This window comes from Hemitrygon akajei, chromosome 11, assembly GCF_048418815.1.
Source record: "Hemitrygon akajei chromosome 11, sHemAka1.3, whole genome shotgun sequence".
Taxonomy (NCBI): domain Eukaryota; kingdom Metazoa; phylum Chordata; class Chondrichthyes; order Myliobatiformes; family Dasyatidae; genus Hemitrygon; species Hemitrygon akajei.
In genome coordinates, this window is record NC_133134.1 from 82,873,014 (window position 1) to 82,900,967 (window position 27,954).

The window sequence follows — 27,954 nt, forward strand, 5'->3', positions numbered from 1 at the left end:
CCCCCCTCTGCTCTTTGCCAGGATACCCATCCCTCCTCTGCTCTTTGCCAGGATACCCATCCCTCTGCTCTTTGCCAGGATACCCATCCCTCCTCTGCTCTTTGCCAGGATACCCATCCCTCTGCTCTTTGCCAGGATACCCATCCCTCTGCTCTTTGCCAGGATACCCATCCCTCCTCTGCTCTTTGCCAGGATACCCATCCCTCCTCTGCTCTTTGCCAGGATACCCATCCCTCTGCTCTTTGCCAGGATACCCATCCCTCCTCTGCTCTTTGCCAGGATACCCATCCCTCTGCTCTTTGCCAGGATACCCATCCCTCTGCTCTTTGCCAGGATACCCATCCCTCCTCTGCTCTTTGCCAGGATACCCATCCCTCTGCTCTTTGCCAGGATACCCATCCCTCTGCTCTATGCCAGGATACCCATCCCTCCTCTGCTCTTTGCCAGGATACTCATCCCTCTGCTCTTTGCCAGGATACCCATCCCTCCTCTGCTCTTTGCCAGGATACCCATCCCTCCTCTGCTCTTTGCCAGGATACCCATCCCTCTGCTCTTTGCCAGGATACCCATCCCTCCTCTGCTCTTTGCCAGGATACCCATCCCTCTGCTCTTTGCCAGGATACCCATCCCTCCTCTGCTCTTTGCCAGGATACCCATCCCTCCTCTGCTCTTTGCCAGGATACCCATCCCTCTGCTCTTTGCCAGGATACCCATTCCTCTGCTCTTTGCCAGGATACCCATCCCTCCTCTGCTCTTTGCCAGGATACCCATCCCTCTGCTCTTTGCCAGGATACCCATCGCTCTGCTCTTTGCCAGGATACCCATCCCACTGCTCTTTGCCAGGATACCCATCCCTCCTCTGCTCTTTGCCAGGATACCCATCCCTCCTCTGCTCTTTGCCAGGATACCCATCCCCCCTCTGCTCTTTGCCAGGATACCCCTCCTCTGCTCTTTGCCAGGATACCCATCCCTCTGCTCTTTGCCAGGATACCCATCGCTCTGCTCTTTGCCAGGATACCCATCCCTCTGCTCTTTGCCAGGATACCCATCCCTCCTCTGCTCTTTGCCAGGATACCCATCCCTCCTCTGCTCTTTGCCAGGATACCCATCCCTCTGTTCTTTGCCAGGATACCCATCCCTCCTCTGCTCTTTGCCAGGATACCCATCCCTCTGCTCTTTGCCAGGATACCCATCCCTCCTCTGCTCTTTGCCAGGATACCCATCCCTCCTCTGCTCTTTGCCAGGATACCCATCCCATCCCTCTGCTCTTTGCCAGGATACCCATCCCCCCTCTGCTCTTTGCCAGGATACCCATCCCCCCTCTGCTCTTTGCCAGGATACCCATCCCCCCTCTGCTCTTTGCCAGGATACCCATCCCTCCTCTGCTCTTTGACAGGATACCCATCCCTCCTCTGCTCTTTGCCAGGATACCCATCCCTCTGCTCTTTGCCAGGATACCCATCCCTCCTCTGCTCTTTGCCAGGATACCCATCCCTCTGCTCTTTGCCAGGATACCCATCCCTCCTCTGCTCTTTGCCAGGATACCCATCCCTCCTCTGCTCTTTGCCAGGGTACCCATCCCATCCCTCTGCTCTTTGCCAGGATACCCATCCCTCTGCTCTTTGCCAGGATACCCATCCCCCCTCTGCTCTTTGCCAGGATACCCATCCCTCTGCTCTTTGCCAGGATACCCATCCCTCCTCTGCTCTTTGCCAGGATACCCATCCCTCCTCTGCTCTTTGCCAGGATACCCATCCCTCTGCTCTTTGCCAGGATACCCATCCCTCCTCTGCTCTTTGCCAGGATACCCATCCCTCTGCTCTTTGCCAGGATACCCATCCCTCCTCTGCTCTTTGCCAGTATACCCATCCCTCCTCTGCTCTTTGCCAGGATACCCATCCCTCTGCTCTTTGCCAGGATACCCATCCCTCTGCTCTTTGCCAGGATACCCATCCCTCCTCTGCTCTTTGCCAGGATACCCATCCCTCCTCGGCTCTTTGCCAGGATACCCATCCCTCTGCTCTTTGCCAGGATACCCATCCCTCCTCTGCTCTATGCCAGGATACCCATCCCTCCTCTGCTCTTTGCCAGGATACCCATCCCTCTGCTCTTTGCCAGGATACCCATCCCTCTGCTCTTTGCCAGGATACCCATCCCCCCTCTGCTCTTTGCCAGTATACCCATCCCTCTGCTCTTTGCCAGGATACCCATCCCTCCTCTGCTCTTTGCCAGGATACCCATCCCTCCTCTGCTCTTTGCCAGGATACCCCTCCTCTGCTCTATGCCAGGATACCCATCCCTCCTCTGCTCTTTGCCAGGATACCCATCCCTCTGCTCTTTGCCAGGATACCCATCCCTCTGGTCTTTGCCAGGATACCCATCCCTCCTCTGGTCTTTGCCAGGATACCCATCCCTCCTCTGCTCTTTGCCAGGATACCCATCCCTCCTCTGCTCTTTGCCAGGATACCCATCCCTCTGCTCTTTGCCAGGATACCCATCCCTGCTCTGCTCTATGCCAGGATACCCATCCCTCCTCTGCTCTTTGCCAGGATACCCATCCCTCTGCTCTTTGCCAGGATACCCATCCCTCCTCTGCTCTTTGCCAGGATACCCATCCCTCTGCTCTTTGCCAGGATACCCATCCCTCTGCTCTTTGCCAGGATACCCATCCCTCCTCTGCTCTTTGCCAGGATACCCATCCCTCCTCTGCTCTTTGCCAGGATACCCATCCCTCTGCTCTTTGCCAGGATACCCATCCCTCCTCTGCTCTTTGCCAGGATACCCATCCCTCTGCTCTTTGCCAGGATACCCATCCCTCTGCTCTATGCCAGGATACCCATCCCTCCTCTGCTCTTTGCCAGGATACTCATCCCTCTGCTCTTTGCCAGGATACCCATCCCTCCTCTGCTCTTTGCCAGGATACCCATCCCTCCTCTGCTCTTTGCCAGGATACCCATCCCTCTGCTCTTTGCCAGGATACCCATCCCTCCTCTGCTCTTTGCCAGGATACCCATCCCTCTGCTCTTTGCCAGGATACCCATCCCTCCTCTGCTCTTTGCCAGGATACCCATCCCTCCTCTGCTCTTTGCCAGGATACCCATCCCTCTGCTCTTTGCCAGGATACCCATTCCTCTGCTCTTTGCCAGGATACCCAACCCTCCTCTGCTCTTTGCCAGGATACCCATCCCTCTGCTCTTTGCCAGGATACCCATCGCTCTGCTCTTTGCCAGGATACCCATCCCACTGCTCTTTGCCAGGATACCCATCCCTCCTCTGCTCTTTGCCAGGATACCCATCCCTCCTCTGCTCTTTGCCAGGATACCCATCCCCCCTCTGCTCTTTGCCAGGATACCCCTCCTCTGCTCTTTGCCAGGATACCCATCCCTCTGCTCTTTGCCAGGATACCCATCGCTCTGCTCTTTGCCAGGATACCCATCCCTCTGCTCTTTGCCAGGATACCCATCCCTCCTCTGCTCTTTGCCAGGATACCCATCCCTCCTCTGCTCTTTGCCAGGATACCCATCCCTCTGTTCTTTGCCAGGATACCCATCCCTCCTCTGCTCTTTGCCAGGATACCCATCCCTCTGCTCTTTGCCAGGATACCCATCCCTCCTCTGCTCTTTGCCAGGATACCCATCCCTCCTCTGCTCTTTGCCAGGATACCCATCCCATCCCTCTGCTCTTTGCCAGGATACCCATCCCCCCTCTGCTCTTTGCCAGGATACCCATCCCCCCTCTGCTCTTTGCCAGGATACCCATCCCCCCTCTGCTCTTTGCCAGGATACCCATCCCTCCTCTGCTCTTTGCCAGGATACCCATCCCTCCTCTGCTCTTTGCCAGGATACCCATCCCTCTGCTCTTTGCCAGGATACCCATCCCTCCTCTGCTCTTTGCCAGGATACCCATCCCTCTGCTCTTTGCCAGGATACCCATCCCTCCTCTGCTCTTTGCCAGGATACCCATCCCTCCTCTGCTCTTTGCCAGGGTACCCATCCCATCCCTCTGCTCTTTGCCAGGATACCCATCCCTCTGCTCTTTGCCAGGATACCCATCCCCCCTCTGCTCTTTGCCAGGATACCCATCCCTCTGCTCTTTGCCAGGATACCCATCCCTCCTCTGCTCTTTGCCAGGATACCCATCCCTCCTCTGCTCTTTGCCAGGATACCCATCCCTCTGCTCTTTGCCAGGATACCCATCCCTCCTCTGCTCTTTGCCAGGATACCCATCCCTCTGCTCTTTGCCAGGATACCCATCCCTCCTCTGCTCTTTGCCAGTATACCCATCCCTCCTCTGCTCTTTGCCAGGATACCCATCCCTCTGCTCTTTGCCAGGATACCCATCCCTCTGCTCTTTGCCAGGATACCCATCCCTCCTCTGCTCTTTGCCAGGATACCCATCCCTCCTCGGCTCTTTGCCAGGATACCCATCCCTCTGCTCTTTGCCAGGATACCCATCCCTCCTCTGCTCTATGCCAGGATACCCATCCCTCCTCTGCTCTTTGCCAGGATACCCATCCCTCTGCTCTTTGCCAGGATACCCATCCCTCTGCTCTTTGCCAGGATACCCATCCCCCCTCTGCTCTTTGCCAGTATACCCATCCCTCTGCTCTTTGCCAGGATACCCATCCCTCCTCTGCTCTTTGCCAGGATACCCATCCCTCCTCTGCTCTTTGCCAGGATACCCCTCCTCTGCTCTATGCCAGGATACCCATCCCTCCTCTGCTCTTTGCCAGGATACCCATCCCTCTGCTCTTTGCCAGGATACCCATCCCTCCTCTGCTCTTTGCCAGGATACCCATCCCTCCTCTGCTCTTTGCCAGGATACCCATCCCTCCTCTGCTCTTTGCCAGGATACCCATCCCTCCTCTGCTCTTTGCCAGGATACCCATCCCTCTGCTCTTTGCCAGGATACCCATCCCTGCTCTGCTCTATGCCAGGATACCCATCCCTCCTCTGCTCTTTGCCAGGATACCCATCCCTCTGCTCTTTGCCAGGATACCCATCCCTCCTCTGCTCTTTGCCAGGATACCCATCCCTCTGCTCTTTGCCAGGATACCCATCCCTCTGCTCTTTGCCAGGATACCCATCCCTCCTCTGCTCTTTGCCAGGATACCCATCCCTCCTCTGCTCTTTGCCAGGATACCCATCCCTCTGCTCTTTGCCAGGATACCCATCCCTCCTCTGCTCTTTGCCAGGATACCCATCCCTCCTCTGCTCTTTGCCAGAATATCCATCCCTCTGCTCTTTGCCATGACTAATGAAACCATGTATCCCATATGCCTTATTAACTACCTCTGCTCTTTCCTTCAGAACTCATATTCATAGGACACCACAGCACAGAAATAGACCCTTCAGCCCATCAACCTCTGCTAGTCTGGTTTTCTTGCCTAGCCCCATCTACCTGCACCTGCACCTGCACCATAACCCTCCATACCTCTCTCAGCCATAAAACCATAAGGTCATAGGACAGGATCAGAATTCAGCCACCCGGCCCATCGAGTCTACTCCGACGTTTGACCGTGGTTGATCCATTTCCCTCTCAACCCCGTCCTCCCACCTTCTCCCCGTAGCCTTTCATGCCCTAACATCAATAATCTATCAACCCCCGCCTTAATAACCTGGCCTCCATACCCACCCGTGGCAATGAATTTCACAGATTCACCATCCCCGGGCTAAAGGAATTCCTCATCATCTCCTTTCTAAATGGATGTCCCTCTATTCTGAGGCTGTGCCCTCTCCTAGACTTGTCCACCATATCCACATCCACTCTATCTAGGCCTTTCAACATTCGATAGGTTTCAAAGATCCCCTCTCACTCTTCTAAATTCCAGTGAGTACAGGCCCAGAGCCAATAAACACTCCTTTCATAGATATGCCTTTCATTCCCAGAATCATTTTCGTGAACCTCCTTTGAACTCTTTCCGATGTCAGCAAATCCATTCTTAGATAAGGGGCCCAAAACTGCTCACAATCCTTCACATGAGGCCTCACCAGGGCCTTACTAAACATTACATCCTTGCCTTTATATTCTAGACCTCGTGAAATGAATGCTAACATTGCATTTTCCTTCCTCACCACACACTTAACCTGCAAATCAACCTTTAGGGAATCCTTCGCAAGGACTCCTAAGCCCTTATCATCACAGAGTTTTTAAGTTCTCACCCCATTTAGAAAATAGTCTACACTTATATTCCTTCTAACAAACTGCATGATCATACACTTCTAGACACTGTATTCCATCTTCCACTTCTTTGCCCATTCACTTAATCTGTCTAACTCCTTTGGCAGACTCCCTGCTTCCTCAACACTACCTGCCCCTCCACCTATCTTCGTATCATCCGCAATCTTGGCCACAAAGCCATCAATTCCATCATCCAAATCATTAATATACAATGTAAAAAGAAACAGTTCCAGCACCAAACCGCGTGGAACACTGCTAGTCACTGGCATCGATCAGAAAAGGCTCTCTATGTTCCCATTCTTTGCCTCATGCCGATCAGCCAATCCTCTATCCATGCTAGAATCTTTCCTGTAATACCATGGGCTCTTATCTTGCTAAGCAGCCTCATGTGTGGTAGCTTGTCAAAGGCCTTCTGAAAATCCAAGTACACAACATCCACCAATTCTCCTTTGTCTATCCTGCTTGTTATTTCTTCAAAGAATTCCAATGGATTGAGAAGCAAAGGTTTCCTCATAAGGAAACCATGCTGACTTTGGCCTATTTTAGCATGTGCCTCCAAGTTCCCTGAAACCTCATCCTTAACGATCAACTCCAACATCTTCCCAACCACTAAGGTCAGACTAAATGACCTACAATGTCTTTTCTTCTGCCTCCCTTCCTTCTTGAAGAGTGGAGTGACATTCTCAATTTTCCATTCCTCTAGAACCATGCCAGAATCTTGACAGATTTCTACTAATGCCTCCACATTCTCTTCAGCTACCCCTTTCAGAACCCTGGGGTGTAGTCCATCTGGTTCAGGTGACTTACCTACCTTCAGACTTTTCAGCTTCCCAAGCACCTTCTCCCTAGTAACATATAACATATAACATATAACAATCACAGCACGGAAACAGGCCATTCCGGCCCTCCTAGTCCGTGCCGAACTCTTAATCTCACCTAGTCCCACCTACCCGCACTCAGCCCATAACCCTCCACTCCTTTCCTATCCATATACCTATCCAATTTTACCTTAAATGACACAACTGAACTGGCCTCTACTACTTCTACAGGAAGCTCATTCCACACAGCTATCACTCTCTGAGTAAAGAAATACCCCCTCGTGTTTCCCTTAAACTTTTGCCCCCTAACTCTCAAATCATGTCCTCTCGTTTGAATCTCCCCTACTCTCAATGGAAACAGCCTATTCACGTCAACTCTATCTATCCCTCTCAACATTTTAAATACCTCGATCAAATCCCCCCTCAACCTTCTACGCTCCAATGAATAGAGACCTAACTTGTTCAACCTTTCTCTGTAACTTAAGTGCTGAAACCCTGGTAACATCCTAGTAAATCGTCTCTGCACTCTCTCTAATTTATTGATATCTTTCCTATAATTCGGTGACCAGAACTGTACACAATATTCCAAATTTGGCCTTACCAATGCCTTGTACAATTTTAACATTACATCCCAACTTCTGTACTCAATGCTCTGATTTATAAAGGCCAGCGTTCCAAAAGCCTTCTTCACCACCCTATCTACATGAGACTCCACCTTCAGGGAACTATGCACTGTTATTCCTAGATCTCTCTGTTCCACTGCATTCCTCAATGCCCTACCATTTACCCTGTATGTTCTATTTGGATTATTCCTGCCAAAATGTAGAACCTCACACTTCTCAGCATTAAACTCCATCTGCCAACGTTCAGCCCATTCTTCTAACCGGCATAAATCTCCCTGCAAGCTTTGAAAACCCACCTCATTATCCACAACACCTCCTACCTTAGTATCATCAGCATACTTACTAATCCAATTTACCACCCCATCATCCAGATCATTTATGTATATTACAAACAACATTGGGCCCAAAACAGATCCCTGAGGCACCCCGCTAGTCACCGGCCTCCATCCCGATAAACAATTATCCACCACTACTCTCTGGCGTCTCCCATCTAGCCACTGTTGAATCCATTTTATTACTCCAGCATTAATACCTAACGACTGAACCTTCTTAACTAACCTTCCATGTGGAACTTTGTATTCACTTCTGCCCCCTGACACTCCCGAATTTTCAGCTGGTGTCATCCACAGTGAAGACTGATGCAAAATATTTATTCCTGTTCCCCATTACTACGTCTCCAGTATTGTTTTCCAGCGGTCCAATATCTATGCTCGCCTCTCTTTATACATCTGAAGAAACTTTTGGCATCCCGTTTAATATTATTGGCTAGCTTACCTTCATTATTTCATCTTTTCCCTCCTTCTGAATTTTTTAGTTGTCTTCTGTAGGTTTTTAAAAGATTCCCAATCATCAAACTTCCCACTAATTTCTGTTCTATTATACGCTGTTTTTTTTTTTGCTTTGATGTTGGCTTTGACTTCTCTTGTCAGCCTCAGTTGTGTCATCCTGCCTGTAGAATACTACTTCTTTGGGACGTATATATCCTGCACATTCTAAATTGCCCCCAGAAACTCCAGCCATTGATGCTCCGCTGTCAGCACTGCTAGCGTTCCCTTCCAATCAGCCACTCTCTGATGCCTCTGTAATTCTCTTTAATCCACTGTAACACTGATACGTCTGCCTTTAGCTTCTCCCACTCAAAATGCAGAATGAATTCTATTATATAATGAATACTGCCTCCTAAGGGCTTCTTTACCTTAGGCTCCCTAATCAAATCTGGTTCATTACACAACCCAATCCAGAATTGCTGATTCCCTAGTGGGTTCAACCTCAAGCTGCTCTATAAAGCCACCTTATAGGCATTCTACAAATTCTCTCTCTTAGGATTCAAAATCAACTCCCCGTTTTTCCAAATCTACCTGTATATTGAAATCCCCCATGACTATCACAAAATTGCCCTTTTGACATGCAATTTCCATCTCCCTTTGTGATTTATAGCCCACATCCTGGTTACTGTTCAGCCTGTATATAACTCCCATCAGAGTCTCATTAGTGGCTAGGATCAACTCCTGCCTCAGCAAGGACCTGGACCCACTGCAATTTCCCTATCACCACAATAGGTCTATGGCAGAAGCAATCTCACTGGCTCTCCATACTGCCTTGGGTCACCTGGACAACACAAATACCCAAGTCAGGATTTCTTTATTGACTATAGCTCATTGTTCAACACCATCATCCCTACAATTCTGATTGAAAAGCTCCAGAACCTGGACCTCTGTACCTCCTTCTACAACTGGACCCTCAATTTCCAACAATCAGTGTAGATTGGGAATAACATCACCTTGCTGACCAGCGACAATGGCACACCTCAAGGACATATGCTTATTCCACTGCTCAACTCTCTCCATGCCCATGACTGTGTTGCAAGGCAAGCTATAAATGTGCTGACGATACAAGCACTGTGGCAGAATCTCAGATGGTGACGGATGGGCATACGGGGGCGAGATATACCAGCTAGCGGAGTGGTGTTGCAGCACCAGCAAGACCAAAGAACTGATTGTGGACTTCAGGAAGGGTGAAGTGAAGGAACACTCACCAGTCGTCAGAAGCGGAGAGAGTGATCAGTTTCAAGTTCCTGGGTGTCAAGATCTTGGAGGACCTAACCTGGACCCAACATATCAATGCAGCTTTGAAGAAGGCAAGACAATGGCTATATTTCATTAGGAGTTTGAGGAGATTTGGTATGTAACTCGCAGATATCTACAGTGGAGAACATTCTAACTGACTGCATTACCATCTGGTATGAAGGGTTGAGGAGGCTACTGCGCAGGATCGAAGTAAGCTGCAGAGAGATGTAAAATAGGTCAGCTCCATCATGAGCACTAGCCTCCATTGTACCCAGGTCATCTTCAAGCAGTGATGCCTTAAAAAGCTGGCACTCAGCTTTCTGTCCCCTTGCCAAGTTAGTCTAAACCCTCCCCAGCAATGCTGGCTGACCTGCCCACAAGGTATTGGATCCCCTCAGGTTCACCTGTAACCAGTCCTTTTTTGTAAAGGTCATAACTTCCCCAGAAGAGATCCCTACGATCTAGAAATCTGAAACCCAGCCCGCTGCACCAATTCTTCAGCTACACATTCATCGGCCAAATCATTCTATCCTTACCCTGTTCGGCAGTAATCCAGAGATTACCGCCCTGGAGATCCTGCATTTCTGCTTTCTACCTAGCTCCCGAAATTCTCTGTTTAAGACCTCCTCCCTTTTCCTATCTATGTCGTTGGTGCTGTTACAAGAATATACGCCTTAGTAATAATGATCAGAGAGAATCTGTGATTACCAACAGTGACCTTTATTGTCTCAACGGAAGAGCATGTGAACTTACACAACCAAATACACGCCTACTAGGTTTTCCTGAACCTCCATGAACAGTCAAAGAATAGAAAAGGTAAGACCATTTAACGGAATCTATACTGGCCATGTGTTCCTCGTGGTCCTGCTCCAATCTCCACAAGTTCATGGGGTCCTCCACATCTGCGCTGGGGGTCTCTGGTGGCATCTGCTTTTATATTCATTCCTTAACAGTTCAAATGTTGTATTTCAGTGTCATCTGACTGACCTTTAACACCTTCTTATTGGCCCTAGCTCAGGCCAGCATTCATTTATTGTCCTTCTCCCGGAAGTGACAGCTGGCTCTTTGTTCTAAATCAGTTACCAAACCAGTAACTAGCTTGAATCACTCAGGACAGACACTCACCCCATCCATTTACAAATCTGCATGCTATGTCTAACCAAAGAACAGCTCACAATTAAATTCTTATTCGGAAAAGATCCCTAGTCCCACAGATTACCTGGAGCATCTACTTTAAAAGACTAAACCAGCCAAGCAACTCTAATTCACAAAATGGAGGATGCACAGCAGCTTCACAAAATGGCAGCCTCTATCTCCTTCAAGCAAGTGGCAAAAACAAAGGCAATTGGTTTGTCTACTTCCAATGTCCTTGATTCATTTGAATTTACTGATTTGTGGACTGTAGTTCATTCTGGCCAATAGTGCCAATATGTACAAGACTTCTGGCTATTCACTTTCCTCCTTTAGAATGCCATGGATCTGAGCCGTGACGCCCCTGACCCTGGCACCTGGGAGGCAATATACTATCCAGATGTCTCTATTGTGTCCACAGAATCTCATGTCTACTCCTCCATCTATGGAACCCCTATAAGTACTGCAGCCCTCTTTACCCCTCCCACCCCCCACTTCTCTGCTGAGCCACAGTGCCAGAGACCTGGTCACTGCAGCTTCCCCCTGGTAGCTGGTTTCCCTCTACCACCCCCTCCCACAACAGTATCCAAAACAGACCACTATTATTGAGTGGAATGACCACAGGGGTACTCTGCTCTGGCTGCCCATTTCTTTTCCCTCTCCTGATAGTCATCCAGGTACCTACCGAGGAGTAACTACCTCCCTGTAGTTCCTGTCTGTCACCTTCTGTTTCCCATATGAGCTGAAGGTCATCGAGTTGCAGCTCCAGTTCCTTAACATGTTCTCTGAGGACCTGGTACAGATGTGGTTATCTGGCAGGCTGGAGGTCTCCCAGAATTCCCACATCTCACTCAAAGAACATAACAGCCCCTGGAGCCATCCTCACTGCTCTATGTGCTATCAGATGAGGAATGAAGAAGAATCTTACCAGATGCGTACCTCGCCCAAGCCTGTTCTTGCTGACGCCTGATGAGCCAAAGCCTCCCCACTCTAACACTGGTCCACTCACGCAATGGCCACTCCACTCGTCCCTGCCTTATTTTTGCATGCCCTTGCTAATGAATCGTCACTTGATTGGACCAAGGGAGAAACAGCGAAAGCCCACAAATGCCCCTTTTTAACATCTCATTCATAGACCTGTGAGTTGCCAGCTTTCTTGTTCCCGATTCAACTGGGCCACTGAAAGCCCGTGAACTCTCCTTTTTCCAGTCTCACTCACAGACCTGCGAAGGGCCTCTTCTCTTGCTCCTGATTCAATGTGGCCACAGATAAAATGTACTGTGAACCTATCCAAACTTGTCTTAAGTGTTGAACTAGAACCCACATCCACAACTTCTGAAGGCAGCTCATTCCACACTCATCCCGCTCTCTGAATGAAATATCTCCCCTCCAGGTTCCCTTTCAATATTCCACCTTTCAACCTTAACTTATACCCTCCAGTTCTAGTTTCACCCAACCTGAGGGCAGAAAGTCTGCAAGCACTTCCCCTTCATTTGGGTGGTGGAGTGGAAATACGTCTCTACCAAAGGACATGCAAGGATCCCCCTCCCTCCACTAGCCTGCAGGGCGCCCTTGGGTAAAGTGTGGCACCTGCTTAGCCCCCCCAGTCAGGGTCGCATGAAGCCATGGGAGCAGGAGGTGGGTGGTCGTATGAGCAGCCGGTGCCAATCACAGGTCCTGGTTATGCGACCATTGACGCCAGGCAGACAATCTCTGAAGAGTATTGATGATGGCTGGGGTCACCCGTCTTGTAAGGACACTGGCCAGAAGAAGGCAATGGTAAACCACTTCTGCAGAAAAATTTACCAAAAATATTCATGGTCCTAGGACCATGATCACCACACCATACGACAAGGCGCATAATAATGATGACTGAATGAATGAATACCCCTCATCATTTTGTATACCTCTGTCAAATCTCCCATCCCTGACTTATTCAACCTATCCCTGTAACTCAAGTGTTGGCAACATTTGTGTAAAATTTTCTCGGCATTCTTTCTGGATTATTGATAAAATATCATGTAGCTAGGTGACCAGAACTGCATATGATACTCTAAATTTGGGCTCACCAATGTTTTATACAACTTCAACATAACATCCCACCTCCTGTACTTGATGCCTGGATTTATGAAGGCCAATGAGGCAAAACCCTATCTCACTGTGATGCCACTTTCAAGGGATTATGGATCTGTCTCCTCAGTACCCTACTATTCATAAAAACATAGAAAATAGGTGCAGGAGTAGGCCATTCAGCCCTTCGAGCCTGCACCGCCATTCAGTATGATCACGGCTGATCATCCAACTCAGAACCCTGTACCTGCTTTCTCTCCATACCCCCTGATCCTGTTCATGGTGTAAGTCCTACCCTGGTTTGTCCTCCTCAGGCACAGCACCTGGCACTTGACTCCATTAAATTCTATCTGCCAGATATATAATCATTAGACCTCATTGGATCAGGGTGCCTAAGAGCTTTGCATGTATTTGTCAATGAGGAATGGATGTTGGGGATGGCGAGGGCGGAGCTCTGCGGGAAGGGTGTGGGACAGGTGGCAGAGAGTGCCAGGGGAGGGTGGTTGGCACTTGTGCCCAGCCCTGAGACACCAGACAGGGTCATTTGATTCCAAACAATCGGCTTATGGACCATTACAGAATAACTCTCTGGTGCTTCCATCTCCCAACCATGATTCCCCTCTTCCCTGCCCCTTTCCCACTCTCAGTCCACAATAGAGGCCCGTATAAGAATCAGGTTTGTCATCACTCACATATGTCATGAAAGTAATATTTTTTTCTGGGCAGCAGTGGTACCGAGGCATCCGTAGATCAGGATTGCCTGTGGATGATATGCCTTAGCTGTCTTTGCATGCAAGCCAGGCCACTATCATATGGAGAGCAAGCTGTAGCAGGCTCCCCCTCTCCACGCAGCTGATAATTCCAAAGGAACGGCAGAGACCAAAGCATCACAGCTATTACCAGTCAGCATTGAACTCAACGTCGGACTGCCTCCGGGACTCCAGCTCCGGATTTTTTCACTCAGGCTTCACCCCCGAAGCCTATCCAATGAATGGGTACAGTCGCAAGGCAGCGGAGGTTTGAGATCGGAGTTTTCCTTCTCCTAGATGAGCTGCCAACTATGTCTGCCCGAAGCAACTGGTTTGAAGGTGCCAGTAACCCACCTTTGCCCCTTCTCCTGTCAGTAGAACTAGGTCAGCCAGGCTTAGTAGCCAAGCCACACATGAAGGCCGGGAGCTGGACTTGGTTGTAGGAAGGAGTTTGCATGTCATTGGAGCTTACAACACCCGGCTATATCAACCTTAAGACAGCAGTACAGTGCAATACACAAAATTATGCAAAAGTCTTAGGCACCCTATATATGCACCTAAGACTTTTGCACTGCATATGCACCTAATTGTTCAGTGAATTTTCCGGTAATTATGGTACAGTTGATTCTGTATTTTTCCAGACTCTTCTGAAGCAGGTGTCATGCCACTTGAATCTGGCAACTCCACAGGTTAATTGTTATCACTGGAATGCTGTTTATCTCCAGACTGAGGATGAGATGATCATGATTTCTCTGCTCATTATTTGCCTTTTCTCTCCCTCTCCAGCACTTCTTTCTAAGTATGTTTCTCGTTCTTATAACACTTAACAAATCAACCAAAAGCATCGAGTTTCACACCTCTTCCTTGTTTCATGAAGGACCCCTAGATCGCAATGACACTAGGATCCAATGGAGCACCCAATCTCCTCTGTACGGCTAAGGAAACGGTGGCATGGCGAGGGTTAAGGCAGCGTGCAGCTGTGCAGAGCAGGGTCCTTGATAGAACAGCTTGTCTTTGTACAGCAGGGAACGTCAAGGACACAAGCAGACCAAGGCAAGATAAAGATGCTAATGTCGACTTAGAAAGCACATACAAACTACAGGACAATAACCCTGACTGAAAATAAGGTACAATTGGTCAGATTAATAATAGTAACAATAACTTATTTATAGAGCACTTTTCATACAGGCAATGTAGACCAAAGTGGGATAAAGAACAAACATGAAAAGAAAAGACGAAAAAGATATTAGCTCAAAAACCAGGCTAAATAAATGGGCTTTGAGCTGGCATTTAAAAGAGTCACCTGAGTGTGCATCCCTCATAGGTATTGAGTTCCACAGTGTAAGAGCGTGGCTCAAAAACTGCAGACTTGCCAATTCTCTTTTGAGGGAGATTGTTTAAATTAAGAGACCAGCGGAAGAAGACCTGGGAGCTCAAGCAGGATTATAAAGCGAGAACAATTCTGTGATGTACTCCGGACCGGAGTGTCCAGACTGTCGAGAGCTTTAAAAAACAAGTAAGAGAACTTTAAAATCAATTCTAAAAGATACAGGAAGCCAGTGCGTTTAGGATAGGAGTGGTATGCTTCCTTGTCCGTGTTCGAGTTAAGAATCTAATAATGGCTTTCTGAATGAGTTGAAGCTTGTCAATAGATTGCTTTGACAGACCAGCAAAAAGTGCATTGCAGTAGTCTAGTTTATTCAATATAAAGGCATGAATTCATTCATCAGTGTCATTATGTGACAGAAACGGACATACCTTCATAATATTTCTGAAGTGTAGAATTGCTGTTCTGGTCACTTTCTTTATGAAAATAAAGGATGAAGTAATGGGTAGTTTCACTGCAATCAGAATCCATTTATTATCATAAGACAGAAGCAGAATTAGACCATTCGGTCCATCAAGTCTGCTCCACCGTTCAATTTACCCTGAAATTTGTTGTTTTGCAGGAGCAGGTACACACAGTGAAACACATAAAAATTACCATAAATTACAGTAAGAAAATATGAAGACTAAACGGTGCAAAAAGCAAGCAAAACAGTGAGGTCCCCTTCATGTCCTGTTCAGAAATCAGAGGGAAAGTTGTTATTTCTAAAACACTGAGTGTGAGTCTTCAGGCTCCTGTATCTCCTCCCTGATGGCAGCAACATGATCTGGATGGTGAGGGGCATTCAGGATGGGTGTTACCTTCACGAGGCATCTCCTTTTGAAGATGCCCTCAATGGTGGAACGGGGGGTTGGAATTAGTGCCCATGATGGAACTGACTGAGTTTACACCCCCCTGAACGTATGAGGAACACAACGTGATTGGCGTTTGGTGTCTGCTAACTAGAGATTAGGAAGGGACACACGATTGCAGTTAGTCAGCATTCGTATAAAATTTACAAATCTCAGCGAGAGTTTTGCATCTGGGCCCTAAAGTGTTCTCCTTATCCACAAGTAAGTCCGGAGTGTTTGGGAATCGAGTGGAAGTGGCCAGGCGCCACTTCCCAGGGCCCACCCCTTAATTGTCAGTGTTCTCCGGAACAGTAACATCTCGCTTTTTCCAAAGATAGCGATATTTTGTTTTTCCAAAAGCTGACTCTATTTCTCACACGTACATCGAGACGCAGAGTGACGCGTGCCATTTGCAGCGACGGCCAACGCAGTCCGAGGACGTGCCTGCGAGTGTAGCCGTGCTTCCGACCTAACAACTTTCTACAGGAGTGCCATCGATAGTGTCCTGTTCGGCTGCATCTTTCTGTGGTACGGAAGCTGCAAGGCATTCGACCACAAGTCCCTACAGAGGATAGTAAAGGCTGCCAAGAGGATCCCCACAGACTCCCTCCCACCTTTTTGTAACCCTTACCAGCAGCGTTGTATACAAAGGGCCCAAAGCATTGTTGAGAATCCCTCCCACCCGTCCCACAATCTCTCTGACCCACTACTGTCAGGAAGGAGGTACAGGAGCATCAGGACTGGGACTGTCAGTCTGGGTATCTCTTCTTCCCCCCCCCTCCCCCCGACTGTGAGACTAGTGAATACCCTGTCACCACCGAGGACTTGTCACCAGGACAACGAGCTGTTGCTGTTTACTATTTACCTATGCCGCGCACTGCATGCACTTTATATTTTATTAACTTATTTCTGGTAATATTTTATTTTTATGTGCTGCGTGTGAGATACGCATTGTGTGAGCACTGTGGCGCAAAGGAACGTTGTTTTGTTTGGTCGTATACACAAATACTGTGCAAAGATGTTAGGCACATGTGAGATATTTCTGTAAAGCAAAGGTACTTTCAAAAATAACGAAAAGTTTCTAAATATCAGAAAAACTATAAAGAGCAATAAACAATAAAAGAACTAAATCAAATCAATATTTGGTGTGACCACCATTTGCCTTTAAAACTGCATAAATTTTCTTAGCCACAATGTCGTGCGGATTTATAAGAAAGGCGGCTGGTAGATTTTTCCAGGCACGTTGGAGAACTTGCCACAGTTATTCTGCAGACTTCGGTCGTCTTTCTTGCCTCGGTTTCTCCAGCTCATCCCAGATAGCCTCGGTGATGTTGAGGTCAGGGCTCTCCCGAGGTCTTATCGTCTGTTGTAGAACTCCTTGTTCTTCTCTTCTCTGCAAGTTCTTTATAACCTTGGCCACGTACGTAGGGTCATTGTCCTGCTGCAGGATGAAGCTGAGACCAATCACACTTCCCATTGCAATGGACGAGAATCTGCTTTTTACTTCTCAGCATTGAGAATTCCTTTAATTCTGACCAGATTAGCAACTGTTTGCAGAGGTACAACCCCAGGCCTGCAGGGAACCTCTGCCGTGCTTCATTGTTGGCTGCAGACGCCCATCCGTGTCGCACTCTCCAACTCTGCTATGAACAAACTGCCTCCCGTTTAAGCCCAGAATTTCAAGTTTTGACTGGTCAGTCCAGAGTACTTGCGGCCATTGTTCAGCACCCCAGTCCTTATGTTTTTGTGTATAGGTGAGTCTCTTGGCTTTGTTTCCACCGGAGGAATGGCTTTTTGCCAGTAACTCTTCCATGAAGGCCTCTTCTGGCAAGACTTCTCTGGGCTGTGGAGGGGTGTTCTTGAGTTCTAGAGGTTTCTGTGAGTTCAGAGCTTTCAATTTAGAAGGGATGTCAGTTTGATGTATTTCTCATCTGCTGCACTCTATTTCTGTGGCCAACCACTGTGTTTCCGGTCCTCAGACTTGCCTGTTTCTTTGTGCTTCTTCACAAGAGCTTGGACAGCACATCTTGAAACACCTGTCTGCTGCAAAAGTTTTGCTGGGGTAGACTTTGCTGGTGCAGGATGACCATCTTGTGTCTTGTTGCTATGCATGCTTTTGCCATGGTGTAAGAATTGATGATTTGAAGGTTAAGCTGTCACATCTGCCCCACCCACTGTTCAGAACATTTACAGAGACAGTAAAAAGGGCCCGAAGGATCACTGGGGACCCAAGTCACCCCAACCACAAACTGTTCCAGCTGCTAACATCCGTGAAACAGTACCACAGCATAAAAGCCAGGACCAACAGGCTCCAGGACAGCTTCTTCCACCAGGCCATCAGAATGATTAACTCATGCTGATACAATTGTATTTCTAAGCTATATTGACTGTCCTGTTGTATATACTATTTATTATAAATTACTATAAATTGCACAGTGCACATTCAGTTGGAAACGTAATGTAAAGATTTTTACTCCTCATGAACGTGAAGGATGTAAGAAATAAAGTCAACTCAATTCAGTGAACCCTCACCTTTTAGTCTGGTTGTCCTTCATACAGTTTGATTCCTTCTACACCCATTTCTGTTTCAGTTAACCAGTTTAGTTCATTCAGCTCATTATGTCATTGATCATTAACACCTGTTTGTTATCTTTCTTTAATCGTACACTGAGCTGTATGCCCACAAAGTAATCAAGTTTTTATTTGAAAAGTGATCTTTTACTTAATCTGTTCCATTCTTTAACAAAAATAGATTCTTGATAAATCAGAGCACAAAAGGTTACAGGGAAAAGGCAGGGGAATGGGTTGACAGGGAAATGGATAGTGGCCTTGTTGTGGACTGTGTTGCATCTTACTTCAGCCACCCAGGGAAGACTGCATCAGAGGGGGTGCGTGGTGCAACAAACGGAGGAAATGATTGGCTTGGATGTTTTTATAGTGAGCGCGAGACCCCTTTGGACATTGGAAGTGTAGAGAACTGCGAGTTTGATTCACTGGATCAGTGGTGGGACGGACAGCGGGGGAGCTGCGTGGCCTTGGTCGTTGCGTGGACCAGGCCCTCGTACCTCGGCGCGTCGCCAGGGAAGGAGACGCCGGAGCTGGGTGTGCGCCGCTGGATTCCATGCTGGGTTGGGGGCTGCCCTCCAGTGCTCGCTCAGCAGAAGACAAGTTGGACTGTGGTCATCTGTGGCTACTCACGTGCGGGATGAGGTACTGATGCGGGATTGTCCTTGCAGAACCATGGTTCCAGGGCCACTATCAATCCACAGACAATGACTCTCAGGGACTCGGCTCTATTATTAACTTCTTATGTATTTTTTCATTCTCTATTCCCTACTCTGACCTCTTACCTCTTCTCACCTCCCCCAGATCCCTTCCTCCTTCCCTTTCTCCCATGGTCCACTCTTCTCTCCTGTCAGATTCCTTCTTCTCCAGCCCTTTACCTTTCCCACTCACCTGGCTTCATCCATCATCTTCTCACTATCCTCCTTCCCCTTTCCACCCCCTCCCCACATTTTTATTCCAGCATCTTTCCCCCTTCCTTTCCAGTCCTGATGAAGGGTCTTGGCCTGAAATCACGACTGTTTATTAATTTCCATAGCTGCTGCCTGACCTGCTGAGTCCCTCCAGCATTTTGTGTGTGTTGCTTTGGATTTCCAGCATCTGCAGAATCTCTTGTGCTTAGAACATACGAGGAGCGTTTGATGGCTCTGGGCTTGTACTTACCTGAGTTCAGAAGAATGAGGGGGGATCTCATTGAAACCCACCGAATCTTAAAAGGCCCAGATAGAATGGAGGTGCAGAAGATGGTTCCAATAGTGAGAACATCTAGGACCAGAGGGCACAGCCCTCCTTTAGAGCAGAGGTGAGGAGTTTTAGTTTTCTAGCTAGAGGGCAGTGAATCTGTGGAATTCATTGACACAGACAGCTGTGGAGGCCAAGTCATTGGGTACAGTATATGTAAAACAGAGGCTGATAGGTTCTTGATTAGTCAGGGTGTCAGAGATTACAGGGAGAAGGCAGGAGAATGGGGCTGAGAGGGATAATAAATCAGCCTGATGGAACGGCAGATCCGACTCAATGGTCCAGATGGCCTAACTCTGCTCCTATGGCCTTATTTGCAACAGCTTTTAAAGGAAAGCAGTCCCTTGTCAGACATCCCAATCTTCACTGTACACAATTGCCACCACCATGCAGGAAATCCCCAGAGTTTAATCAGTCTACAGTATCGTGCTGAATGTTGGCTCGGGCATACAAATGTGTGTACATATATACATACACACACATATGCCACCAGGGAAGGTGTATGTATGTATGTGTATATATATATTTTTTTCTTTACAGTATTTATTTATAATAAAATATTTATACTTATTTGCACAGTACTGTAGTAATTTTATGTATTACACAGAACTGCTGCCACAATAAAAAAACAACTCATGACATGAGTGATGATAAACCTGATTCTGATATGGGTCTCTATTGTGGACTGAGAGTGGGAAGGGGCAGGGAGGGGGGGAATCCTAGTTGAGAAAAGCAGGAGGGATTGGGAAGCACCAGAGAGACATTCTGTAATGATCAATAAAGCAATTGTTTGGAATCAAATGACCTTGCCTGGTGTCTCAGGGCCGGGTGTGTCTGCACCTGTGCCACAACACTCCTCCTCTGCCACCTGTCCCACAACACTCCCACGGTGCTCCACCCTCACCATTCCCAACATCCTTCACTCCCGCCAGATTTACAAACTCACTCTCTGCTACACTTTGACAAATATTGTACTGTGCAAAAGTCTTAGGCACCCTAACTATACATATGTGGCTAAGACATTTGCATAGTACTGCACGTCTTACAAACCTGCCACCTCTATAACTTAGGAAAAGGGAGCAGTACCAACGAAAAGTCCCACCACATTATAACTAGGAGTTATAATGCCACAATTCATGATGGTGTGCCAGGGATCAGAATCAGAATCTAGTTTAGTATCACCGGCGTATGTCATGAAATTTGTTAACTTTACAGCAGCAGTACAATGCAATACATGATAAATAAATATAGAGAGGAAACTGAGTTACATTTAGTATATAAAGATCTATTGAGTTAAAATAAGTAGTGCAAAAAACAGAAATAAAAGTGAGGTAGTGTTCATGAGTTCAATGTCCATTTAGAAATTGGATGACAAGGGGGAAGAAGCTGTTTCTAAATCGCTGAGTGTGCACCTTCAGGCTTCTGTACCTCCCTCCCGAGGTAGCAATGAGAAGAAGACATGCCCTGAGTAGTGGGAGATCCTTAATAATGGACGCCGCCTTTCTGAGACACCGTTCCTTGAAAATGTCTTGGATACTACGGAGGCAACAACCCATGATGGAGCTGACTAGTTTTACAAGTTTCTGCAACTTACTTTGATCTTGTGCAGTAGCCCCACCCCCATACCAGACGATGATACAGACAGTCGAATGCTCTCCATGGTACATTTGTAGAAGTTTTTGAGTGTTGTAGTTGACAAACCAAATCTCCTCAAACTCCGCATGAAACATAGCTGCTCCTTTGTCTCCTTTATAGCCCTCTTCCCATTGCTACCATCAAGGAGGAAGAACAGGAGCCTAGTGCCATGTACTCATTTTGTTAAGAACAGCTTCCTCCCCTCTCCCATCAGATTTCTGACTAGACAATGAACCCATGTATACTTCCTCACTAATTTTTTTGCTGTCTTTTTGCATTACTTAATTTATATATTTTTCTTATTGTAATTTATATTTTAAATTATTATATATTGCAAAACAACAATTTTCATGACATACAACAGAGATATTAAACTTGATTCTAGTTCTGATTCTGATTACTTAAAGCCCTCTCCTCACTTAAGAATTAAGAAGACAGCATCCATCATAAAAGACCCTCCCCATCTGGGACATTCTTGCTTCTTATTTCTACCACCAGGATAGAGGTACAGGAGCCTGAAGACCCATACTCAACATTCAAAAACGATTTTTTCTCCTCTGCCATCAGATTTCTGAGTGGTCCATGAAGCCATGAGCACCACCTCTTTCGTACTAGTCATCCACAGTATTTAGTGACGCATTGTTATTTTTCAATCTCCTGCACGGTGCTGCTGCAGCAGAACAACAAATCTGGCAGCAAATGGCAGTGATACGGTGTGTGGAAACACAAAACAGAAAACCCTACAGAAGCAGTGGATGTGGCCCAGTCCATCACGGCTAAAGCACTCCCCACCACTGAGCATATCTACATGAAACGCTGTCAAGGAATGCGGCGTCCATCGGCAGGGACCCCCACCGCCCAGGCCCTGCTCTCTTGTCGGTGCTGCCACTGGGAAGGAGCCTCAGGTCCCACACCACCAGCATCAGGAGCAATTATTACCCCTTCACTCACCCCATCGCAGAATTGTTCCCACAACCTCTGGACTCACCTTCAAGGGCTCTTTATCTCATGTTCTTGATAGTTAATTCTTATTTTTTATTATTATATTTATTTTTTCTCGGTTCAGGCCGGTAAAACCTGAGGTACGGGCATAGCCAAGCATGCTCATTTCTCAATTGCTAGGAATTTTCCAATTATTCTAGTGGTGTTTAGTATTGTGGCTTTCTGAATATTTACATAAGTATTGCTGTGTAGATCTAATTGTTTAATACTGTTGTGTAGTGTCTTTGGGATGAAACCAGTTGTAGATATTACTATCAGGACAATGTATACCCTGTTCATGTTCCATAGTCTTTCGATTTCCTCTTTTAATTCAGCATATTTCTGGTGTTTATCACTTACTGATTTCTGTATGTTATGTGTGTTTGGAATGGCTATATCTATTAAGTAAGTTGTTCTTCCCGTTTATCCTGTATTACTATATCCAGGTAGTTATTGTGGATTTTCCTATCTGTGATAATAGACCGGTCGTAATTTAATTTGTAGGTCTCCGACTCAAAAACTGGATCAGGCTTGTATTCGTAGTAAAGTCTTTTATGAGGTTGTATTTTAAAGCAAGATTTTGGTGAATAATGTCTGCCACTTGGTTGTGCCTCTGTAAGTAATCAGATTGAGTTAAACTGCTGCGGCATCCTGTAATGTGTTGGATTGTTTCTGGTTTCTCTTGGCATTTTCTACATTTATCATCTTGAATTTGTTGGTCTTTCGTTATGTATTTTTGGTAATGTTTTGTGTATTTTTGAATTGGCACAGTTTCTTGTCCTTTGCACATTGACTGTTGGGTGTGGTCTCTCACAGGTTCTAGTATTTACTGTGAATGCCCTTGAGAAAATGAACCTCAAGGTTGTATAAGGTGACCTATATGTACTTTGATAATAAATTTAATTTGAACTTTGATAAACTTGACTCAGATTCATTACAACATCTGTGTTGAGAACTTAAGCAGTCCCTCGGGTTTGAGGCTGACTGACTTCCAATCCAGATAGGTGACGTCTGGTGGGGTTTTGGGAGGAGAACCATTCATCCTCCTTTATCCACAGGGTGCAGAGTTATTCTGAGACATCAATCCCAACTAGAATGCTGCCTCTCCACCATGTGCCAGGGATTCCAAGCATTCAATTGGAATAAAACAGTTTGCAGAGAACAGAGGTGTCAGGGGTAAGTTTTTTACGCAGAGAGTGGTGAGTGCGTGGAATGGGCTGCCGGCAACGGTGGTGGAGGCGGAAACGACAGGGTCTTTTAAGAGACTCCTGGATGGATACCTGGAGCTTAAAAAAATTAGAGGGCTATGGGTAAGTCTAGGTAGTTCTAAGGTAACTATGTTCAGCACAGCTTTGTGGGCCGAAGGGCCTGTATTCTGCTGTAGGTTTTCTATGTTTCTAAGCCTGAACTTTCCTGTCTCTGCTGATCTCTTAGAGTTTCAGACTTCCAAACAGTTCAATTGTGTGGCCCATTGAGTGTCCATGAAACCATCTCATTATCCCTCTTTAGCACTGCAATTTTTTTGTAACTTATAGTAACGTTTTATGTCTTGCTGCGGCAAACCAACTAATTTCACTATATATACCAGTGATGCTTTGGGTGACGAGGTGATGATACGTCTCTACCAAAGGTCACCTTGGGCAAGGTGCAGTTCATGCTTAGCCCCACCCCACGCCCCATCAGGGTCGCATGAAGCCACAGGAGCAGGTGGTGGCTGGTCGTGTGAGCAGCTGGTGTTTATCACCAGGTCCTCGTTATGCGACCCCTAACGCCAGACAGACGATCTCCAGAGTATTATAAAGACACTGCCCGGATGAAGGCAATGGCAAACCACTGCTATAGAGAAAAAAACAATCGCGGTCATGGTCGGCCACGTCATACGACACGGCACATAACGAATAGTGATAATAACCCTGATTCCGATTATTCCTCTTACTACCTTTGAGGCGGAGGTACGAGAGACTGAAAACTCACATTCAACGCTTTAATAACAGCTTCTTTCCCTCTACCGTCAGATTTCTGAACGGTCCACGAACGCTACCTCGTTATTCTTTTTGCTCTATTTATTTATGTTGCAAATATTTTTGTGTATTTGCACTGTATTGCTACTGAAGAAACAACAAATTGCCACTCCCGTTCCCCACTCGAACAGGATTTCCCCTAAACCTCCGACCAACAGGTTCAACTGTGTTCCACCACTTCCGGGGTGCCCTGCGCAAATGATTGACAGTTCGGACCCAGAGGTGGACCAATCAGAGTGAGAAATCGCCCATCTGTGGGCGGGATGAGCAACTACAGGCAACTACATTCTTGGGACTAATGATGGGAGATTAAACGCAACTCCGGTGCATATAGTTTTAATTAAAGGAGATGCTGAATGCCGGAATTTCGGAGATAGCGGGGTGTTAGGTAAGTGATGGACGCGAGGATTGACCCAATCAGAGAGATCGAAGTGGAAAAAGGCCGTCTGGAGCAGCCAATCAATTGGCACTATTGGGTGTCAGGATTTGACAGCGTTTTTGGAGAGCTTCAGGGCTGGAGAATAAATGTAGTGATTTTGACTGAAATTTAATACAGGGTAAGAAAAGAAAAAGGAGAATCATCAACTAATTTTCTTCGTGAAAGGCGGATTTAACCATCTCTAGTCCAGACAGGCAACGTATCGGCCACCCTAGATAGGAAAAAGTCAGAGCCAAAGCCAAAAACTTCCTTGACGACGGCAGGTGGGAGGAACCGCCAGTCCCGATCACGTGGCGGACGGCCAGTGGTGCAGGAGATGACGGACAGTGTCAGTTGACGGACGGACGACTTGGCCAACAGAGCCAGCGATTTGCATGATGGACTGTTGGCCGGACCAATGAGCAGCCGACTTGTCCCTCTGCGCTTGGGTGCCGTGTATGGTGTGTGGGGGGGGGGGGGGTGAGGATTTATATTTTTAAATAAACAGGAAGCGCCTGGGAGGAAAGAGATGGAGAAAAGTGATTGAAGATAAATAATCACAGGTTAAAGTTTACTCTATTTACCCCTGTCTACGGGAATGTGGATGGGCTGGGGAGGCAGGCTGCTGATATTAATGGTGTTGCTTTGCCTCGCTTCTGAACAGGCCTCGGGGCCAGGGAGTCACCTGACTGCAAGCCTCAGGCCTGGGGGTGGGTTAGGGTTGGTGATGTTCGTAGGTCTGGTTATCACCGGGATCTAGGCAGGAGGAGCCAGCAGCAGCCTGAGTAAAATCCGGGGGTGGGGGTGGGAATGGGAATGGGAATGGGAATGTGGTGCTGGATGTAGATGTGACCAAGTGTTTCACCTGCCTGCAGCTCCCACGGGGTTTTGGTTCCTTGTGGGTCGCCCCACCCACCACCTGTGGGCCACATCCAATGGGAGCCCCCCCAGTATCTGAGGCATGGTGTATGTGTCCAACTGTTTAATCTGCTTTGCAGCTGCCAGGCGTTTTTGTTGTATGTGGAACGTCCTACCACCTGTGGGCCACATCTGGTGGGGGGTCCCAATATCTGAGGGGAAGTAGATGTGACCATGCATTTCATGGGGAACATGCAGTGTGGGACTCCAGTATCTCAGGGGAGGTAGGTGCATTGTTAAATTTGCTGGTTTATGACAGGAGTACAGTGAAAATATGTAAAATAATCATTTACAGAATAAATAGTGCAAATAATGAATGAGGAGGAAATGTTCATGGACCACTCAGAAATCTGATGGCAGACGGGAAGGAGCTGTTCTTGAATCATTGAGTGTGAGTCTTCTAATGCCTGTTCCTCCTTCCTGATGATAGTAATGAGAAGATGGCATGCCCTGGATGGTGAGGGTCTTTATTGATGGATGTTGCCTTCTTGAGGTACTGCCTCTCGAAGATGTCCTCGCTGGTGGGCAGGGTGTGCCTGTGATAGAGCTGGCTGAGTCTATAGCCCTCTTGCAATCCTGTGCATTGGAGGCTGCATGCAACCTGTCAGAATGCTCTGCATGGTACATCTGTAGAAATTTGTAAGTCTTTTTGGTAACATGCCTAGCCTTCTCATGGAGAGGATGTCTCTGATAGTAGGAAACCCTAGCAGTGGAAGGCATGGCCTTAGAATAAAGGAGTGGACCATTCAAACTGAGGAACAGTTTCTTCAGCTGGAGGGCTCTGAAGATCAAGTCATTGGGTGTGTTGAAAGTAGAGGTTAATAGGCACTTGATTGATAATGGTTTTTAAGAGTCATGGAGAGAAGACAGGTCATTGGGGTTACAAAAATCAGCCGTAGTTGAATGGTGGAGTGGACTCAATGGGCTGAATGACATAATTCTTCCCTTGTATCTCATGGTCTTGGCTCCATCTGTGAGTTGGTGATGATGGGTCACAGTCACCTGGTTGAAGTGACCATGTTTCAGGAGTTTGTGGTGGTACACAGGTGGCCCTCTACCTTCCTGCCAGTTGACTTGTGGATGTCTGCCATCCTCTCCCTCTGGGGGTTCCCCATAAAATCCCACTCCTCTTGGGCGTCATGTGCCAAATGGTTTGGTGGTCCCACTGGAAGAGATGGAGCGATGTGGGCATGATTCAAGGTGATGTGATTTTAGTGGTTCTGGCAGGCAAGGATTGGGTGTTGGGAGCTTTACTTGGTGGTTTTACTTTGAGTTTGCAGGCTGTAAAGGGAAAAAGGATTTTTTTTTTAAAAAAAGGCAAGTGTGCTATAAGAACTGGTAATGTAGAACTCTGTAGAAAGGGTTTTCATATTGTAATGCAACAAGATTAATATACAAGACATAGACTGAATGGCTTATTTCTGGTCCTATCGAGTCTGTTCCACCATTTAATACTGGCTGATTTATTGTCCCTCTTATTCCATTCTCCTTCATTCTCCCTATAACCTGTCAACCCCTGCTTTAATATACCCAGTAACTGTTTGTGGCAATGAATTCCACAAAGTCAACACCCTCTGGCTAAAGAAGTTCCTCCTCAACTCTGTTTTAAAGGGATGCCTTGGTGTTCTGAGGCTGTGCCCTCTGGCCCTCGACTCTCCCGCTATTGGAAACATCATCTCCATGTCTACTCTCATCTAAGCCTTTCGATATCTGTAAGGTCCCAGTGAGATCCCCCTCTAAACTCCAGCGAGGTTTGGTAAATTTTTGTCTGTTAGCAATGGAATTTTACATTTAATGTGGGAGATCTGTAATCTCCCACTCTCCTGTCTCAGTTGGGATTAAGGGCTGAGTATTTGTCTAACTGACTAGAGAAGATGCAGTGGAGATTCACCTGGAAGTCACTTGGGATAGAACAGTTCAGCGCCCTTCATGGCCTCTCCCCTTGCATATGTCTCATTGTCTCCATCCCAATAACGTCTCAAATGTTGACTATTAGTCTAACTGACTGGAGAAGGTGCAGGGTGATTCTCCAGGATGTTGCTTGGGATGGAACATCTCATCTGTGAGGGCAGGGTGGACGGGCTGTGGTTGTTCTCCCGGAACAGAGGAATTTGAGGTACATCTCTATTGAGGAGATGGATAGGATAGAGAGTTAGAGGCTATGATAAGAGCACCACTTACTGCCCACTAGGCCACTGACATTTAGGCAGCAATGAAGGTCCTCCATCTCTGTCTGGATAGAAGGATTATTCATTGCTTTTCCGTAACAATTGTTTTTGACCAGTCATGGTCGCTAGTCCTGAGCTGAACTCATAACCTAGAG

At 47.2% G+C, this 27,954-nt stretch overlaps 1 protein-coding gene across 6 annotated transcripts in view; it reads left to right on the top strand.

The window, feature by feature from the left end:
• Positions 1-14,743: 14,743 nt before the first annotated feature.
• Positions 14,744-27,954, top strand: part of LOC140735775 (zinc finger protein 687-like) — an 82,656-nt gene continuing 69,445 nt past the window's right edge. Inside the window, exon 1 of one of the 6 annotated variants that reach the window (XM_073061251.1) lies at positions 14,744-14,764. The gene's annotated coding sequence lies outside the window, so the exon portion shown is untranslated. Of the gene's footprint in view, positions 14,765-14,866; positions 15,154-24,558; positions 24,684-24,830; positions 24,853-25,190; positions 25,277-27,954 lie in introns of those variants that run through there. The other 5 variants (XM_073061249.1, XM_073061247.1, XM_073061252.1 and 2 more) reach the window with 5 other exon arrangements.